Below are 14,057 nucleotides of genomic sequence, written 5' to 3'. Positions count from 1 at the left end.
CGGGGAGGTACACACTTAACACTGGCGGCGAAGGGAAATGCAAGAAGCAAAAAGAGATGGAAAGAGCAACGTGGGAGGGTTGGAACTGTAGTATCAGAGTTTGCGATATGGCATGATCTTCTTTCCTCTTAAATCTTTCTGCTTCCGAAAGACTCATTTTCCTTGCCACCACTGCCGCATCTATGGCACGTTTCTTTATAACATTAAACTCTGTCCGGTATGTATGAGTCATTGAGAGCTCCCTCTATTTGATCTGAGTGAAAGGAATGAATGTACATCCATTACTTGCCCGCATGCCTTTCTCGATGTGTGTTCTAGTATTCTGTATTAGATATTAGGCAATTTTATGTCTTTCTCTATTTTAATATACGCATATTGCAGCTCTCTTGTTGATTTTTTTTTAAAGCATCCTTTTAGGATAAGATTGAGTTCAGAAATGCTTTCAAATAAAGGTGGACGGTTTGAATTCGCTTTTATTTCATGTTAGAAAAGTGTAGGATAAACATCCTGTCAGGAAAAGAGGTACTAAGTAGAGCTAAGGTCCTTCACTTTAAGGTACATGGTGATTCAAAAAGAGCATCTGTATGAAAATTAGAACAAGCCACTCCTCTGTATTTGCTGGCAGTACAGTTCTTGGACCACACATGTATTGCTGACAGTAAAGATTAGTCGAACCTTTATCTGGGTTTTTTTTTTTCTCTGAGGATTTAGAAAGTTTAGCCAGAAGACCAAGTGCTGTCAGTGCTTCTGCTTTATAGATGAAGACTACTTTGTTAAACACCATATTTTAATGACGTTCAGGAGGCTGAAGTTTTGTTCATGGTGTTTATTTCTTCCTCCAAGTGAAAGTGTGGTCCTCAGGATCAACTTGATATATAAGTAGAGACAATATTAACTTGACCCACGTTCTTTTCCAGCCTGAATTTCTTCTTTTAATCTTGACAGTGCAACTTCCTAGATAGTACTTAATGTTTCTTACGCAATGTAACATATCTTCTCTAGATGCTCATGCCTTTCTAAAAGGAATTCCTTTACCTGTTTACTGCTAGTGGCTATCTTTGAAAATTCGGAAAGAGAAGGCACAGGTAAGAGTTAGAGACTGCAGGAGGGCAGGGTGGGCTGGAGGGTGAGGGACAGATAGTCACAAAGCAAAATGACTATAAAGTGAGGGGTGAAGTAATTCAGAGTTCCTTGAGAGTGTCCTTGAGTGTTGATAAATGATTAATGGCAAAGAACAGAAGACCTGTTTATCTCCAATATAGTCTGTATAATATGTTCAAATTCTATTACTTTGCGTGACAATAACAGGGGGTTGGAAAAGGAGGCCTGAATCTATATGTTATCTTATAATAGGCATTGTTATCTTATAAGTTATAATTATCATGTCCTAATCCCCAGCCCCACTTTTTATATAACAACAAGACTGGGGTCCTAATTTCAACTTAAAACTATTCTCTAGACCTGGGTGGAACAGGTCTAGAAAGAAGGAAAGAAGAAAGAAAAGCAATTTGAGGAAATGGAGTCACGGGGCTGAGGGAAGGACAAATCAAGGAAAAAGACAGAAAGACTCCACCTCACCTAAAATAGAATAATCACTGTATGAATAAACAGTTGGAAAGTTGTGTTTGTTATCATCTTCCCTCAAGCCCTCCCCTTACCCCCAGGTCAGTACAGAGAAATAACTCTTAAAGTAATAAATACAATTTAAGTAAAAGTAAAACATTGTTTAATCAGACTTATCTATGAAGTGACTTGTCTTTGCTCCTGGTTAACGTGCTCTTAATATTGAATTAGTTGCACGTATTCATGTAATATCCTTGGCACTTTGTAGAAAATATTTACCAATAACTTACAACTACATAAGTATCTTCTAACTGGGTGGAAGCTAATACTTTGTTTCATTTTTTGATGTGTGTTTATTTCCACAAGGAAGGTTTTTTGCAGATTACAGTGGTATATTTTCCCAAAGGCGGGGGGGGGGAGGGTTGATATGGAATCCTGGGTGTGGTGTGGTGTGATGAAATCTAGCATGTGTGTTCTGTAGTTAAAGAAAACACTATTGGAAAATAGTAAACTTATCCATTCAAATGCAAATGCTAAATTATGTGGATTCAGTATATAGGCTTTCTTTAGTTTGGGCAGAGGAGCAAATGATTTTCAAGATGTTGTCATCTTCAACATGTTGTGTTTCTACGCAGGTAAAATGGAGTTAAATTACTTAAGATATTGAAAATATCCTAAAATACTAGTTTACTTCCTCAATAAAACAGATGTTTTTAAATTTAAAAACTTTTACATGGATACATATACCATAAGTTATATGTATTTTTCCAACTTTTAAAAATAAAAACTGAATACAGCCTATTTAAAATAAGGGATATCTGGATGTAGATTTCACTTTGAAATTCATGTCGTCATAGCCTGAAATACTAACATATTCTATCTTGCAACTAATAAAGACTATGTGTGTGTAAACATCACACTCCACATTAAGCAATTGTAATCAACCCCTTTTCATCCATAGTTAGGTAAAGTATTATCCACAGCCTATGAACTTGCATTAGAAAAGCATTTAAAAGATAGCTGGGTTATGATTGTCATGTTAGCTCTGATATATCTTCAATGTCCTTGGCATTATTTTAAACTGCAGTAGAAAATGGATGGATCTAGGGGTTCACTCACTGAAAGTTTGGAGGAAAAGTTGGATGTGGAGAAAGTTGCAAAAAGAATAGTTCTCAAAGCTGAAAAAGTAATGGATTCAATAGATTATTTTGCTTAAGTTTGTATAGGAACATTCATTCATAGGAATACTAATCAGCTATTGTGGGCAATGTCTTTTAGAATAAATAACTCTCTTATACTATGTGAGGGATGTGATTTTAGCATTTCATGATGAAGGACGATGTAAACTACTATTGTGACTTTTTTTTAAAAAAGTAAATAAAGCAGTAAAGCTATTTAGATGAGTTTACAATGTTTGGCTTATGGGGGTAGTTCCAAATATTATGCCCTCTCAGATGAATAAAAATATTCTGTGTTAGTTTGTTGGGCAGTTTCAGGTGGGGGTGGGGTCTGTGGTTCATACCATCGGAAATGTGACAGTTTAATGCCTGCGTGACAAATATAGAAATTATATAGCTTGTTGATTACTCTTTTATTTACTCTTCTTAAAGAAGCATGTCGACTTTCCTTCTACAGTTTAGAAAACAGGAAAAAAGTTGTCAAGAAAATTAACACCAACTTGAGTTTAGAGCGTGGCAACCGGGCAAGAGAATGAGGCAGGAATTAGCACCATGGACAGAGACGAGCCCATCCAGAATAAAGGTTTGCAAAGTCCCCTAGTGTTTTCTGTCCCTCCCATGTAACAAACGGAAACTGCAATTCTTGGGACAGACTTTAAGGAAGACGCTGTCCTACTCCATAGAAACACATTCATGTTGAATTAGGCTGGCTTTTGCTAGGACTCGGCCTTGGTGACAAACCGCATGTATGGTTAGAGCCCCGAACTCGGGTCGCACCCTTCACTGTGTTTCTCTTCTCATACACTCCCTTGCCCTAGTGAGCCTGCATTTCATCAGTGTTCATGCAAAATAAATGCAAATCCAGGTAGTCATCGAAAAGTCTGCTAAATCTACTCCAGAGTTTTTAATCCTCGAAATTCCCAGCGGGAATCGCAACAAAACCGCCTACCCGCTCCCCCTCGCTCCCCCCCACCCCCAGTTCTTCCCTGGCTCCTTCCACGTACTGGCAAAGGGGCAAAGCCTTTTATCCGAAGATAAGTGACCTCCGAGACTATTTTGCAAAGGACCCTTTATATTGCAAACACTTTCCATCAGGGACAGTGCCAGAGGCGGCAGTGAGCAGGATCACAAACATCCTTCACTTTCTCTTTACATTTTGTCTTTAAACTACTGTTCGAGGGAAAAACTGTAAAGACAGCACACGCGGCGAGAATTCCCTTAAAACCTTAGGTTACTGCTCACACTTAAAAGATATGTGAACTGTTTAGTTAAATGTTTAAATTTTTTTCTAAAATGTAATCTAGTGTCGCGGTAAATCTTTTGAGACCAGCTTAGATTGTTCTCCCCACCGCTACACACACGCCTTCCCCCCCCCCCCCCGGGCAAAATTTGTATGAAGTTCATTGTCCTTTAGGTGATTTGACTGCAGATATGCAGATTGAGACTAAGATGTGTTGCACGTGCCCCAGAGTGTCTCGAAATATATATTTGCAGCTTCGGATCGACGATCATTTATGTAAAGCTTCCCACAAATGTCCTCGGATTTCTTTTCTTCCCCTCTTTTGCTCAGTAGCAACTTTTAGCAGGATAAACTCAGGTCTTTGCTGAGCATGCAAAGGGAGGTCTAGATGACCAGGAGAGGGTTAGGTAAGAAAAACTGGAGGTGAGAAAAGGCAAATCAGAGCTTTGTGTCCGTTTCTTTCAGGGATGCTAACAGCTTTCTCTAAGCTTTCTCCTGGAGCCGATACATCTCATGCAAAATTAATACAAGTAATTAAAAATACCAGTTTCCAAAGTTAAAGGAAACCATCTGTCTCAGCTGGTGGCAATCAGTCTTTCGGTCGGCCCCTTTACTGGGACCTGGGAAGAAACGGTTTCTCTGCTTCGGAGGCTCGGAGGCTCTTTCTTATATTGAAGATTTATGTTTCCACTTGTGTGCGATGCACGTTTAATTTGAAATAATAAAGCCGGGCTGAGAGACCAGTCAATCAGAGCTATCAACTGTTCTCCGTACGCTGCCCTGCCCCCACCTCCCTCTGGTTTCTAACCCTCTTTCCTTTCTTTACCCTCACCACTCTACCCTCCCCCTCCCTTTTCCTCCGTCCCCAGCTCACTCACACACTCGCACTTTCCCCCCACGTGTGTTCAGATCAAACCCTTGCCCCATAGAGCAAGTGACCGCAACGGGGCACGGTGACAAAGGCGGAGTTTGTATCAGAAGAAGACTGAGGCCCGGGGAGACACGGCGGATAGAGAAACAGCTGTCTTATCAGCCCGCTGCAGAGATGGAGATGGCTCGAGAGGTCCTCAACAGATAATCACTTGAATAGGTTTGCAATGCGCCAAACTTCACGCTTGATAAGGCCAACCCAATGTAGAGAGCAGCCCGGATCCTGCTCCATTCTGTTTTATCTGAGCTGTAAATTAAGAAATTGAAATTCAGGTGGCAAAGGCAGCAGTCTGCTGATAGACCGCTAAAGTAAACTGTCATTAAAATGCTTGCGGCAGGCAGAGAGGGGGCGCCTGGAATGGGATATTGTTTTATTTTTTAATTGGGGGGTGGGTGGGTGGTGGGGTGGCGAGCCAGGAGAGAAAAAGCCCACCGGTTTTTAAAATTATTTGGGGAGGGGAAAATGAGATTTAGCAAAGGGACACAGCATCTTGATCATGATTCTTAGTCGTAGATTCCATGCATAAACAATTTGAAAAGTATAAAGTTGTGGGAAGTTTGGTGAAAGAGTAAGGAACAATTTTAAAGCAATCTGATAGAAAATAGAATTCTGTCTTTATCAGAACACGGGGCAATGGGAGCTCTCTGATGACAGTATTAGAAACTAATTCTAAATGGAATCTAAAGTTTTCCTTTTATTGTAAGAAAAACAGATCAACCGGATACAGAGGAGTTACCATAAACTGAGGTTAACTTGACCTTTTTATTGATGTGATAGGGCCACCAGAGAGATTCCCGGGTGATTTTTAGAACAGCCTAAGAAATTATCGACCACATAAGACAATCATCTTAGCTACTTACAGAAATAAGAGCTGTATTTCACCCACTTCCCCTTTACCCAGATTATTACTAGGAGGTAATTCAGAAAACTAAAAAAAATTCCACATGTGTATTTTGACACCACGTGGTTCCTACAGCACACTTTATACCTACACTCTTATGTTTGCTTTTATGGATAGGAGGCGTGAAATTCTATGCATTATTTGAATCAATGTTTCACAAAAGTTTAAAATGTATAATGACCAGAATATAGCCAGTGACCTTGCTGCCTAGATTCACTAATGACTGTGCACTGTACCTTGTTCTTTTTGTCACTGAGGAGATTGTAAATTCACTGGTGTGCATTTATGAGAGTGTATGACAGGATGCATTTCATTTTCCACAACAGCGTTTATATCTTAAGTTTTAGCAACATTTCTGAAAAGATACCTTCTGGTGATAACACAAGTTAATGCAGCTTTAGAAAATCAATCATTTTTTACTTTGTTTAACCCCAAAACTTTAATCAATGTTAGGATGCACTTAATTGATACTATTAAGGCTGCTTAAATCACAGTGGGATGTGGAAGAATTAAAAATGAATTTGTCAGGAAAAGTAGTTAGAAAAAATTAAGGTGCGAGTATACATTTCAGTACTTATTAAACTATTTAGATGTATTAGACTATTGTTTTAAACTTTGCATTTATCTGATTACTCATAGGGAGATGAGCAAATAAATATAAATAAAGGAATCTCAAACACATTTTTGTTCAATTCTTTATGCAAAAAATCCATCATATCTTCTAACCCAGAAAGCAGGTGTTGTTGTTGCTAAATTCAAATATATGGATGAATGAGTGCTGTATGTATTTCCTGAGAGAGAAATTTATGTTTATGTAAGCTAAATTTTCCCTTCTGTATCACCATTTTCCATAATGTGACATTGGTTTAAATAATGGCTGCTATATAAGCATTTTAAGAAATATTCTTTTAAATTCCAGCCTTTCAGGCACTATTATCTTCAAATAATCATACAACAAGATATTTTTCTGCTTGTTACAAATACTCAAGTAAGTTTGAACTGCCAGCCTTAATGAGTCTCTTAAGCTATGTTTACAAATTTTTATCTTAATTAAATTGAAAATATGCATATAATGGACAGCCTAAGCTATTATTTGCCAAAACAGGCAGGACTTTTTAAAGATGAGAATTTACAGAAGGGTTAAAGGGTGTATTCTCACTAAGTTTGAAATGTGATAAAATGATATTTTATAAATGTACATTATAATGTTTCATAACTAAAAGATAACTTTAAAAAGAAAATTACATTACTGAACAGAAAAGTCTTTTAGCATGAATTATAAAAATCTCTCCTAATTTTTGTCACAAATAAATATATATGGCATTATGAACGATGAAAAATAATTTAAAAATGTTTTAAATGCCAATTTTGTTTTTAAAGGGATTCCCCATTAATTCTTCTCTGTGGGAAATGGGATAATAGATTTTTAAGGAAAACATTCTTTTTATGATGTATGAAGGTAAAAATATTGGAAACTTTAGAAATATGTAAAATTTGTAATATTTTTGTTCAAAACTGATTATAAATCTATTACCAAAGAAAAAACTCAGACAACTAATAGCATCCTTACACATATAATATTTATCTTCAGGTGAAGGTCAATATAACCAGTTCCTGTTTCTAAGTATTTATTCCTGATCTTTGACAAAAGAACCATTTTGGTTTGATTCAAGCATCTTTTATAAGCCTATATTTGTACAATATCTCTTTACAAGTTTTTAATGGTAGAGCCTGTCAAAAATTAGTCCTTTAAATAGAAATTGTAATGTTACTCTACCATGAGCTACAGCTTTGCAAATTGTTAAGAGTTTGGGTTTGTACTTCAGATACATATCAATTTGAACCTGACTCCATCACTGTTAGTCCGTAGACAATTAGCTTACTGTCTTCTAAGAGTTGATTTCCTGATCTGTACAATGGTGATAATAATGCTTAATGTAGGATTACTGTAAGGTCAAATGTAATTGTTGAGTGTAAAATATTCAAACTTCCTGGAATAGAGGAAACAGTTGATACAAGGTAACTATGATAATGGTAACAATACTGGTGACTTAGCACATTTATTTGATGAAGCAAAAATTAGAGTCCCTCCTTTTACATACTGTCTATTAAATATTTTCATTTGCTGTTATTAATATCCCAACTCATATACCCTATAATAAATATCTTCTCACCTTTCTCATTGTAACCAAGTTTAAAAGGCCTCAAAAAATATAAAATCTTCTGTCTGCCCTCTCATGTGGCTTCAATATATTTCCCAATACAATTTCATGTGCCCATAAAAAGTTGTGGGTCTTCAAAAAGGAACTTAGTCTGAGATCCCACTTGATTGATATAATAATAAAAACAACTTAGATTTTTATAGTACCTTTTATCACAAAAAGCTCAATGCATTTTTACATATTTATCATTGTAACCCAGAAGGTAAGGAAGGACATAAATTATTTTTCATTTTCAGGGGCGTAACAGAGATTTTAGGAATATGAGTTACATTTCTAAGATTAATAGGAATAAAGAGCAGCTTTCCTGAATGTCAGTCTTTCTACAATGTGTTACTCGCTTTGGCATTTATTATGACCATTGTTTATTTAGGCTCAAAATGTTAGTGTTTGCTATTAAGTATAAGTTATAATTCAGCTAATTACTTGCTGAAATCAAGTTGAATCAAATACATACCATCACAGTCTAATCAAATTAAAATATTTTGATTTTATGCCAAGAGACACTTTTATTATTGAATTACATATATGCATATATTACCCATCTTTATTTACCATTCTGTGTTAACGCTAAGGCAAGAATTTAAAAGTTACTAGTCATTTATGGCCTTGGAAGAAATCAGTTTCAATCTCCTTATCACTGGCCTTTCCCCAGGCTCATTCCCTCTCTCCACATTTTTATAGGCTATAATATTTATTCAATTTACATAGGCTAACAGTACTTTCTGCTCAGTTTTCTATTTCTTAGTTTGTCTGTGTTTGATAAATCTATCAAAATAAATACCCAAAGGAATATAGAGGTAGAATATATAAAGGGCACAAGAGAATATGCTTTCTGTAATAGTTTTTGTTTGTTTTGAATGAAACAAAATGGAGAAATAATGTCCACTTAACATTGTAAATATGCTATGGTTTATAGTTTTGCAGTTCCTTCCTGGGCTAACGTCTCTGTGGATTGATACAGATTCAGCTACAGATGTGGACTTTCACTGAATAAGTACAATGGAAGGAACCAAAACTTTGCAGCCTGATAAAAGAATAAATCTTAAACTTTTTGATGTCTAACTTCATAGATTATAATGAAAAAAAGCAGACATGACTTTTATTTTAAACTTCAATGAGCATCTATCTGTATCCTAAATGGATTTTATAAATTTGGTAAGACTGAACCACACAAAGTCCAGTCCAGTCATGTGACTGCCAGACTTATAGGTGGAAGTGCAATTAGCACCAAGAAGAAACACACGTGCATACACAGAACAGCCAGAGCTGCTCTTTAATGCCACCTCACCAACCCCTTTTAATCCTTCATGTTGATGTGGCTAAAGGGGAAATCTGCTTCTCTGATTGAGCATATGTATGTGCATTTTAAGGGAGTACTGAGAATACTGTTACAATAAAAATAATGTTCCGTTCCTTTGGTCACTGTCATTCTGGTACGAGAAATTAGAGAATATGGTTGTTTGAAATGTCAGTTTTTATAAACATGAGTTGGAAGATCTAACATAGATGAATGGTGTTACAGACTGTTTAAGCTGTTTGAGTAACAAATAGACATTTCCTTGAATTATTTTGACACGATTTACTGTGAAATTTTTTTTTCTTTTGCTGGCATTTCTAGATTTCTTGTGCAGACAATAAAAAGGCAGGCCTTTCTTTTATGTCGGTGCTCATCATTTAACTCATACAGCACCAATATTTTCTAGAATACAGATATTTCCTGGATATCAAACGAATGCTAAAAGAAAGGTATGTTTCCATATTAGCCACATCAAAAGGACAAATGAAGATTTGAGCTTCTTTACAAAGTTTTATAAGAGAGGAAAATACAAACATATATTGTGGTGCTTTAGTCCTTCATTTTAAAAAATCTTTATATACATCAACCTTATTGGGCTGTGTGCATGTGTGTGTTCAGAAAAAAATGCAATGAGGTTCAGAGGAAAAAAATAAGGCTTTGGTCAAGGAGATCAGGCCAACTGTGGTGAAGGAAGTGGGCTGGAGAGCAAAGACACTGGGTTGGTTAGGTCACATCACGGAGGGCTTTGAAAGCCAGCAGAGGAAAGGACTGCCATAAAACTACTGGATACAGGTTATATCTATTGATAGGTGTAAATTTTGGACATGATAAGTGGAAAGAGATGCCAAGGTACAGAAATCAGAATCAAGACACATGGAGGGTTAAGAAGTTTTTTGTCTAAAACTCTAAGACCCCTTGGAATGAGACAGTAAGGTCAGGGGATAAACAGAGATGGGGGAAGACTGTAAGTATAGAAGAGGGGTTCACTGACGATAATGAAAACGTTTTGATGGCCAAAATATTTATAGCATGCCCTGAGAAGGTGACAGTGTTCTAAACAAATAATACTTTTAAGGAAAAAAAAAAAAAACCCAAAAACCCAAGACTGCCAGTGAGCATGAGAAACCGGGAACCAGAGCCTACACTCTGATGATCTGTGAACGCCTCTAAGACACCTCTGTATCCCAGAGGAGGCTTTAAAAACACTGCTAGGAGGGATACATTGAGCTAAGAATCCTAGGCTGGGAGAAAGGAGCATGGGTCTGAGTGTTATTTCCCCCACTAACTAGCTGATTCCCTTTCAGCAAATCACTCTGGCTTGTTATAATGATAATGAGTAACAAGTACTGAGTATGTACTACATGCCAGGCAGCATTCCAATGCTTTATATGCATTAAATCATTTAATCCTCACAATAATCCTGTCATTTTAAAGAGGAGGAAACTGAGGAAATTGAGTAATTTGCCCAATATGGCACAACTAGAAACCAACAGAGATGTGATGTGACCCCAAGTAGTTCATTTCTTTTTCTTTTCAGTTTATTTATTTATTTTTTGCAGGGAGGTCTGAGAGAGAGGGAAAGAATCCCAAGCAGGCTCCCCTGTCAGCACAGAGCCCAACACAAAGGCTTGATTTCAGTCATGACCTAAGCAGAAATCAACTGACTGAGCCTACCAGGGATCCCCCAAGTAGTTCATTTCTATGGCCTAAGTCCTTAACCACTATGTATTAGATGACCTCTACAGTACTTTCCAGATGTAAAATCCAGTAATCCTAAAGAAATATAGCAGCAATTAAAGATGATATAACACTTGCAAAAAGAACAAGAGTACAGGGAAAATGGAGACTACAATGAACATCAACAGACAAACTCTGTTTTCCTAAAATGAAATACTCATACTCAAGTCTTGACATGCCATCTATTGCTGACAAATGGAAGAGAGATAAAAGTGATATTTGGATGATTTGCTTCTTTAAAATGATTCAGGTAAAATATAATAGGATTTTAAGAAACATAATATATGATGCCCTAGGAAGTCCTAGGGCAAATTAAAATTAAAATAATTTTAATTATTTAGTTGTGTAAATTTTAGTTTTCAGAAGTCTATTCCATAATCATAGTAAACAGAAGCCATTGAAAAGGATAGTATATATTTGTAATTTAGTGATATGTAAAGATTTTCATGAAATATTGTTGAGAGTATTCAATATCACATAAAGAATAGTCACTAGAACATTATACAGGGGTTATTTTGAGGTAGTAAGAATTGAACCTTTAGTTTTCTTAATGTTTTCTGAATTATTTGGTTTGCAAAAATTCTGAGCATGCATTCTTTTTTATAAAGCAGGAAAATGGGTAGAGCTCAAGCTTTGGCCCTGTAGTCAGCAGGTGGAAACTTGTGATGAAGACCAGTAACCTCTTAAAAGACAAGTTAGATTCACAGAGAGAACAGATTAATAGCCCTGGAGTTTATAAACAAAATAATATTCACACACAGAAACAAATCTTGAGATTTAATACATATGAAAAATACATATATAATAGAGCAAGATGAGAAAAATTTTTAAAATTGTTCTACCAGTTTCTTAGAAGAATACAATATAAGATAATAACTATCCTGCCCACTTAGAATTGCCTAATATTAACTATACTCAGTAATATCAACTATTCCCTTTACTTAATGCCTATTTATATTATGGCCAAGGGATGTTCCTTCCATTTAATTAATCATTTCTTTTTCCCTATTATACCCTTTCCTGCAGTTGCTAGAGAATCTCATAAAACACACCTTTATTCCCAACTAGCAAAGCCCTTAAAGTGATTTGCTTGTATTTCTATGGCATATAAATAAATGAAAACCATAACACAGTAAATAATTATAATGAGATTGAACAAAAACTGGCTTCCTGACAGGTACCATTTAGTGAATTGCTGTTTCAATGCCCTAAACAGTCACCTGAGTTAATTCAATTTTCATATTGTTTAAGATTTGTCTTTAAAATCACTCTGCAGAGAATGGGAAACTGGCTCACAGTCTCAACTCTACAGGGTGGTACAGTCTGAACATTCTCATTTCTTTAATTTTGCTGTTGAAAAACATTCTAATATTATGACCAAGAATCAACAAACAGTATTATTTAATTTTAAAGAAATATAGTGACCAAACTCATAGTCTTGGTAGAACTGGAAAAGAAGATACTAAGACATAATACCAAATTAAGATAAATTTATTTTTTAATGTGAATTCTTTAAAGTGGCTCTGCTACTGTCTTCCAAGCTCTATAAGTTGTGAACAATATATTAACTTTTAGATATGAATTATGACCATTTTGAGAAAACGTTACTTGTCATAAACAGAGGGCATAAAGCGCCGCTGCCCTCGATCATGCACTCATTTGACTCATGGCGCAGTCTTGAATAATTTTAAACCAAACATGACTGCGGCAATCAATTTTCGTCCAATTTATTGGGCATGAGTTAAAGCCAATTAAAAAACCATTTTTGGTGCAATTCAAGGGGAAAATGTATAAACCCATGAAAAACAGATTTCAGTCCTAGACATGAGTCATCACTATTCTAAATAATGGTGTCAGCCCCAAATCAGAAAGAACAAATCCTAAAATTGCATATTCCACACTGGAAACTGCATTTCTCAGCAATGATTTTATATAGTTTTTAATATTTTTAATAAGAAATTAACCGGGAAGGAAGAGCATGCTCTTCTAACATTGTGTCATTTCTGAATATTGTTTAGCCATGAAATTAAAAAGTAGTTTACAGCATCTCCTGAGTTTCTGAATTAAGACTTAAGGTAGAAAGTCATCTGAAATTTTCTACAAAGACAGCAAGACATTTTACCTATAAAGTATCGTTTACCTTTGACCATATCTCCTTCCACACATATATAGTAGCTCTCTTTTAAGGCCATACAATGAAATAATCCGTGTACACTCTGGATAATCTTAGGATAATCAAAGCAGCAAAACAGAAGCTTCTAGGTAGGAAATTATAACTGTAAAATACAGCCATACATTTTTAATCTGTATATTTAAAAGGTCTTTTCAGGACTGCAGCGGTTCATAGTATTCAAGCTGACCTAGATTCTGGTTCTGCCTCTCTCCTATCTTTTTATTTATTTACTTATTTATTTTTATGTTTATTTATTTTTGAGAGAGAGAGACAGACAGACAGAATGTGAGCTAGGGAGGGGCAGAGAGAGAGAGAGAGGGAGACACAGAATCCAAAGCAGGCTCCAGGCTGTGAGCTGTCAGCACAGAGCCCAATGCGGGGATGGAACCCATGAGCCACGAGATCATGACCTGAGCTGAATTTGGGCACTTAACTGACAGAGCCATCCAGGCGCCCCTCCCAAAACCTTGGTATATGATGTGAAGCACGCTGGTTGACCTCTCAAAGCCTCAGATTTCTCATTGGTAAAATGAGTACTATAAGAATAATAGCCACCCTTTATGGTTATTGCGAGCCCTAAGTGAAAAATTATTTGCCAAGGGCTTAGGAGAATGCCTGGCACAGAATGAATCTTCAGTGAATGTTAGAATTGGTAAGAGGAAAGCCTGGTGATTCTCACACATAGCTATGGATCAATGCCTCGACCTCCCTGGGAGGTTTTTTTCTTTTAAAGTACAGATGCCTGGTCTACATCCCAGGAGATGTTGCTCAGTAATTTTGAAGTGAAGTCTAAGCATATGTGTTTATACAACCCT

The 14,057-nt window shown here is 36.3% G+C and overlaps 1 protein-coding gene across 4 annotated transcripts in view; it reads right to left on the bottom strand.

Moving 5' to 3' along the window:
• Positions 1-14,057, bottom strand: part of ELAVL2 (ELAV like RNA binding protein 2) — a 201,184-nt gene that overhangs the window by 139,892 nt on the left and 47,235 nt on the right. The gene's annotated exons all lie outside the window — the stretch shown is intronic.

The sequence above is a fragment of the Acinonyx jubatus genome, chromosome D4 (genome assembly GCF_027475565.1).
Source record: "Acinonyx jubatus isolate Ajub_Pintada_27869175 chromosome D4, VMU_Ajub_asm_v1.0, whole genome shotgun sequence".
Taxonomy (NCBI): domain Eukaryota; kingdom Metazoa; phylum Chordata; class Mammalia; order Carnivora; family Felidae; genus Acinonyx; species Acinonyx jubatus.
The sequence above is the reverse complement of the archived record's forward strand: the minus strand, read 5'-3'. Positions and strand labels throughout refer to the sequence as shown.